This window comes from Pseudorasbora parva, chromosome 7, assembly GCF_024679245.1.
Source record: "Pseudorasbora parva isolate DD20220531a chromosome 7, ASM2467924v1, whole genome shotgun sequence".
In the NCBI taxonomy this organism is placed as follows: Eukaryota; Metazoa; Chordata; class Actinopteri; order Cypriniformes; family Gobionidae; genus Pseudorasbora; species Pseudorasbora parva.
Window position 1 is genome coordinate 23077433 of NC_090178.1, and position 7533 is coordinate 23084965.

Genomic DNA, 7533 nt, shown 5'->3' on the forward strand with positions numbered 1-7533 from the left:
CCCGAACTGCCGTTTGAATGACGCTGTTAAACTGCTCAACAGAAGCTCTTACTGTATTCATGTCGATGTCGTGTTTGTTGTTAGTTGTGGTGAAAGCATTTTGTGAGAGAAATAATGGTGCAAAGTTCACTCATGTTTATTCAGAACTCTCAGATACAATCAAAATAAATTTGCGCACACACAGCGCTCTCAACAACTCTACAATAACACTTTCTCAGCAGTCTTTCCCCAGCTCTCCCTGTCTCTAGCTGTGTCTCATTTCGTTAAAATTCGAAGGCTGCATCCTCCGGAGGACACATCCTGTGTAGGATGCAGTATACGGAGTGTCCTCAATCAGAATTAAACGAGACTTCCTTCGTAGGACCCACAGGCAGGAAGTATCACATTGCTATGCCAACATTGTGGGTTATCTCCAGCCGTGAAGGATACACCTCATGCACACTCCGAATTCCTGTGAAAGAAGGACACATTCGAAGGTCGCATTTGGAGTGTCCTTCTCACTTTTTTGAAATGAGACGGCCTTATGACGCATGCAGCCTTCATATGCGACCTCCAGAGGACGCAGCCTTCCGAAATGAGATGTATGCTGAATTCACCTACTTATACTATGTCCTAAAAGTATGTACTCTTTTGTGAAGAAAAAGTACTTTTGAGAGTGTAGCAGAAAAGTATGCAAGCTTCAGGATATACTACTTCTCCATCTTTAACGGACTCTGTCGCTTAGTTATGTGCATCCAAGGGGGTAATCTAGCACTCAGAAAGCATTCCACCCATTGGGGCGGCCATTGCTAACCAAGCCATCACCTGCTGTTAGCATCCCATTGACTCCTATTCATTTTTGCGTCACTTTGACAGTGAATAACTTTACATCTGAGGCATTTAAAGACTCCAGAAGCAATCTTTTACTGTCTATGAGACAGTCGGGGGGAAGTGGAGACATAAGGTCTGATAAAGTCAAGGGAGAAGAATGGGGAGATGCCCATAGTGAGCCAAAAGCCACGGAACAAAACATTTAAACAACGTGATTCAGATTTCACTTTCCACAACTACTAGGAGACCTACAGCTGTCAGACAGGTTGCTCACGTCACATCTACATCGTCAAGCTCAGTCTGAGCCTGCGCAGTTCGCTCAGCCATCAGCATACCTGCAAACTTGTCGCTTTTCGGCGACAATCGCCGTTTTCTTGGTCAATTTGGTCATTTACATGAATCGCGTAGAACCAAAGAGGGTTTTTTTTATGGGGGGGGGGGGGGGGGGTGTCTACAGTTCTGTAGACTAGAGATGCGAAACACTATTGGATAATTCTTATAACTGACATTTCTCTGGGCCAATCGGAATCTTAGCTCACTTGCGTCAGAATCTTGAAGCACACAGCGTCAACTGAGCTCGCCATTAAATGAGACGCCGGGCTACCGAGATACCACGCGAGTCTGACGGTGTTCAATTCTAGCATGGCCGTAGATTACGGGACGTGTCCCCTGCACTTTTGATAAAGTGTACATTCATCCTCCACAGGTTTACTGGGTCTCCCCGATCCTAGTCGACCCGCTCCGACCGGGATATGAACCGGTGTTACCTGTGCGAGGGCAGGCAAGTTAACAGGGACGCTAAAGAGAGCTTTCTCTACCTCGATTGATTGCGCGCTTCTTGAGTTCACGGGCAAGTGTATTAATACATAGAAACCAATGTGAATACATCAAGATTTAAATTCAGAGACAAAAAAATAATCTATGCATGACCTGGCATTTTATTCGTATCTAAATATGAGGAGGGCGCTCTCACAGAAAGTCCAAAAGCGGATTCAAACTTTGTCACGCTGGAGCTGCAGCTGAAGAAAAACAATCGTTATGAGCTGAAGCGTGACGACGGCAATCAGACGATTGCGACAATATATGCTTTATGTGTGTTTTTCAAGCAATCTCAATGGAGGCTATTTATTGACAATAAAGTAGGCTTTAAATACAGTTAAAACAGTAATATTGTGAAATACCATTACAAATGAAAACAGCCTTTTTCTATGTGAACATAGTAAAGTGTAATTTATTCCTGTGATCAAAGCTGAATTTATCATCATTACTCCAGGCTTTAGTGTCACATGATCCTTCACTAATCATTCTCATATGAGGATTTCATAATCAAGAAACATTTTTGATTATTATCTGTGTTGAAATCTCGCAATGGGTTGTGGGCAATATCAGCTGTTAGAGTGCCCATCGATCCATACTGTGAATTCGGACCGGAAATAGTAAACCATCCGGGTATCTTTGGAATACTCTTTTCAACATACTACGATTTGGGACATACTAATTCTATTTTCGAGTGCTATTTAGTATGGATATGCGAATTGGGACGCAGGGACAGCTTCTGCCTGGACCCAATATTTTTTTTCCCCAGGATGGTAGGTCAGGTCAATGTCAGGTTGAAGAGAGTCGTTTGTCTGTTCTGTCACATGTTCTGACCTTACCTTACCGCCTTTTTCGTCTATGATTGGCTAAAAGGCTCTGCTCTGATTGTTATATCTCATGTTCATTGCCTACTAAGAAAAGCGCTAAATGTGCGTGTCTTCAGATTTATATTTCAAGTTCACAATTTCATAGCCAGTTTAGATTGTGTTTAGATTAGTCTTAGCTGTTTGGGGTAATTTTGTGACGAAAATGTAAACTTGGGAGTGCAAATCTACGTTTTATAAAATCGCCATGGCTCTCAAGTACTGAACAGTTAGTGTACATAAGCATATGTAGGCTTATGCATTGCCTTGGTTTAAGATGTATGCAATACAATAAAATGGCACTATTTTGCCCAGCTGTGTGCAGTGCAGTGCACTATTCTAGACTAATGAAAACTAATGATCCATCATCATGCTCAGCTTTGACGATATGATCAATTATGGTCCAATAAATAATGCAAACAATTACACAGAGGGAGTATCGAAAGCAATGAGATATGTATTGCACACTGCACTGGAGTAACATTGATTTACTTCGTTTGCTTCTGTTGTAAAGACGATCAAAACAGACTAGCTGACAGCCTGCTGTGAACGTGAGATATAACCATAGACAGTAAAAGAAATGGACGGAGAGATCCCATTGCCTTCTACGGCCTTAAGTGATGTCAGTATAGGAGCACTCACTTCCTGATGGCTGAGCGAACTGCGCAGGCTCAGACTGAGCTTGACGACGTAGATGTGACGTGAGCCTCCTGTCTGACAGCTGTAGGTCTTCTAGTAGTTATGGAAATTTAAAGCTGAATCACGTTGTTTAAATATTTTCTCCCGTTGCTTTTGGCTCACTACGGGCTTCTCCCCATTCTTCCCCCTTGACTTTATCAGACTTTATGTCTACACGTCCCCCCGACTGTCTCATAGACAGTAGAAGATTGCCTGCGAGCGTCTCCTCAGGTCTATACGGTAATTTCTCAACTGTGCGACAGAGTCGCGTTGGTTATGACGCAATAGTTAGCCTATTTTTACAAAAACAGCTTCTATGGGGCGATAGTGTAAGATACAAGGTAACGGAGCCTTTTATGCATTGTCGTGTTTCTTTAGAAATAAACAATGGACAAATGGAGTCTTTAAACGTCTCAGATGTAAAGTTATTCACTGTCAAAGTGACTCGAAAATGAATAGGAGTCAATGGGATGCTAACAGCAGGTGATGGCTTGGTTAGCAATGGCAGCCCCTAGGGGTGGAACGCTTTCCGAGCGCTAGATTACCCCCTTGGATATAACCAATCGCAGGAAGCGCTGCAGCTGCTCGCGCCTGACTAAACCACGCCCTTAATCTCATTTCAAATGCAGATGTCAGCCAATCACAACAGTGCGTGTTTTCACTGCTGTCTCACAGCAGTGTCAGCCCCTTGAAACAGCATTCAAGCCAGAGGGCTAATATCAGTATAGAAAAAATACCTTTTATTTCTAAATTATGAGCTTTTATATATATATATATATATATATATATATATATATATATATATATATATATATATACATATACATATATATATAAACCATACTAACAATATAAGTACACCTCAGGAAACATTATAAAATAATAAAACAATCCATGCCATTTGACCTTTAATTTAGAATAAATTCTAAATGAATCTAGATTAATCTATCTAGATTAATCTAGATTCTAGATTTTAATCTAGATTTTTTTTAAATCGATGCCCACCTCTAATATATATATATATATATATATATATATATATATATATATATATATAGGTATAGCCATAGCGTTTAGAATAACATAAAACATAAAATAAAACTATATAAAATAAGATAAAAATTAAAACAATTCTAACACAAACTAAAGACTAAACACATTCACACAGATAAAAAAAATAAAAAATAAAAAACTATTATTTAGAGATTTTGATATTAATCTCATACAGACAGCTAGTATTGACATTTTACTTAATTTAAACAGTTGGCTCTTTGTGGCCCTCTAATGGACAAACATTGAATAGGCCTAACATAAGCTTCTCTGAAAATGCCTATAGTGTAACCTTTACCGTTGTAATTTTTATTTATTTTTAGTTTGTCATCTATTATATTAGGATAACTAAAATTTTAATCAGGATTTGCCTGAAAAAAAATCCATAGCCTACTTAGTAATCATTACTCCCTATTTGAATGTATTTTAAAACAATCTTTGTAAATATTATATTTGAGTAAATAATTCCATTATTGTGTGTTTTTGTGTGTATGTGGGGGGGGGGGGGGTTCTATTGGGGTACGTAATCCAAATAGAGCTACAAAGCAAATTCTTTATATGTTAACAATACGTGTACACACCAGCAGAGGGCACTGCTTTACAGCATTTCATCATCAACCATAGGACTTGAATGACAAGAGTCTGTCTGACAGTTTTTGAAAAATGTCTTTTAGTGTTCTGAATTAACTCATGGGTAGCTCTGACGATTTTGGTCCCATACATAATTAATACTTGCATGAACAAATTGAGTTTCTATAGGCTTGACTGCATAATCCTAAATATGTGACCTTGATATATGTATATGTCATAATGGTCTTTTTTTAAATTGATGAGCTTTTCATTGATGTATGGTTAGTTAGGATAAGATAATATTTTGTTGAGATACAACTTTTAGAAAATCTGGAGGGTGGGAAAAAAATACTGAGAAAATCAAATTTAAAGTTGTCTAAATGAAGTCATTAGCAATGAATGTTACTAATAATAAAACATGTTTGAAAATATTATGTTTGAAAAAGGAGCATGTCCTAGAAAAGTTCTGTCTGCACATATAATTTTAGTAAACCCATCTTTAAAAAATGCACTGTAAAAGAAATTCAGGTCTCCAATTGAAAATTTTCTAGTGACTGGTCACATCTAATTTTTTTAGTTGGACAATTTGAATTTATGTGAATTAATTCTCATCACAAATTCACAGAAATTTAATTTGGCCAAATGAAAAAATGTAGATGTGATCAGTCACTAGAAAATTTTCAATAGGAGACCTGAATTTTTTTACAGTGTGGTCTGATTATTTAAGATAATTTTCTTACCTTTAGAGGTGTTAACTACCTGTAAACCATACTTAAGTAAAAGTACAGATACAGCGAGAATAAATCCATTACAAGATACTGGTCAAAAATTCCAATACGATGTGAATAAAAGTCTTATATCTGATTTTATCAGCATTTTACTCATACTGAATGTAGGCGCAAATATGCACCAGTCTAGTGCTCAACATCTAAGAAACATGCCACAACATGAAAATAAACAATTGAATTGTCAGATGAGAAATTATGTTTATTTTCTAAAATCAGGATAAAACTGAACATTGTAATAGCCATAAACCATGGTCAACACTATAGCCTCTTAAATGGCTACAAACTCTCAAGTCTCAGATAAGCTCAAGTGCACAAAAATGCCATAAGTAAACCAATATCTTTCAAAAAGGTCTCGTCAATATAGTGGATAGAAAAAATAATGTTAAGCAAAATTAAATAATCAACTTGCACTGGATATGCTGGTTTCGGCTGCATCACCAATTGCAGTAATGACCTCATCTCATAAAGCGAGCAAACTGAGATTCTCAACGGTTAATGCACTCTCAAACGCATAAAGTAGCCTTGTTGACATGTTTGAGTGAGTAAAGGCAAAACACACAAGATATAGTAACTCTAGTGCCCTTAAATGGCGATATCACTTCTTTATATCAGAATAAGCTGCTGCAGAAAAAGTGAGGTGCCATGCAAAATGTAATGTGTAATTGCATTACTCATCACAAATGTGCTGGAGTAAAAAGTTAATTTACTTATTCAAAAATTTAGTAGAGTAAAAGAACTTGCGAATATATTTCATACTCAGTAAAACTACAAAGTAGTCAAAAAAGATATTTAAGTACAGTAACTAATTAAAATGTACTCAAAAACTTTACACCACTGCTTACCTTAGCCTTACAACCTACAAACACTGTAGTGAATTTAAGCACATGTACACTTCATTTGGGGCCTATTCTGCCTATATATTAGCACTTATCATTTTTCCTGCAAATGTGGACCATGTAGGCTAGCCAATAAGAAAATACAACCCTGAGGACAGGACAAACACCCTTCCTTACAACACAGAAGAGCACAACATATAATATAATATAATATTAGCTTAAAAGAATAAAACACATGTCCTAAACTAAATTTGAACAAATTTTAATACAACAGAATGTATTCATTGTCCTTTTTTCTCTCTAAGAAACACCCTTATGTCCCTCTGTGATTTAAAAATGATAACCTAACATTAAGCAATCATTAAATTTCAGTTGGCCCATGGGAACTAAACTGGCTGTGATTCAGCATTTGGACAGTATTGTCATCAACTGACAAGTTCAGACCCACCATGGACTCTTCTTGGTGTTTTGGGGACTTTAAAGATCTATATTTTTTTCCGTTTGCAGTTCCATACCCACTCAACCCCACAATGAAGGAAAGTCCCAAACTGGCCCAGGTAACTCCAAACCCCTGGTATGAGGAGGAACTAAGGCAAGTGGGGTGTAGTTGGAAAGAGAGTGGTATGAAGTACATGTTTAATTGTGGCATAATCTGATACCTGTCTTTTTTTTTTCTTTTTCTTTTTTTTCTTTTTTTTTCTTGATTCTACAGGCTTATGGGCTAGATCAGAAGGCTGATGCTAATGATATCAAACTCCCACCTAACACAAAACACCGTCTTAATGTTAGCACACAGTTCTTGTTTTATCTCTTAAAAGGGATATTCACTCAAAAATCTAAGTTTTATCATTACTTACTCACTCTCAAGTTGTTAAAAAAAGTGTTTGTTGTCTTTTGTTGGAGACAAAAGAAGATATTTTAAATAATGTTGGTAGCTAATCAAACAATTGACTTTGACACATTGACTTCCAATGGGTGTGTGTGGGGGGTGGGGGTGGGGGGTGTTCTAGGAACCAAAAATTAGGCATACTAGCTAAGGGATCTGATCAAAATGGGGGTGCTTTCCAGATAAGATGCTGATTGCTGAGATAGCGTGCAATCCAGTAATGTGTTGTTTTCCTC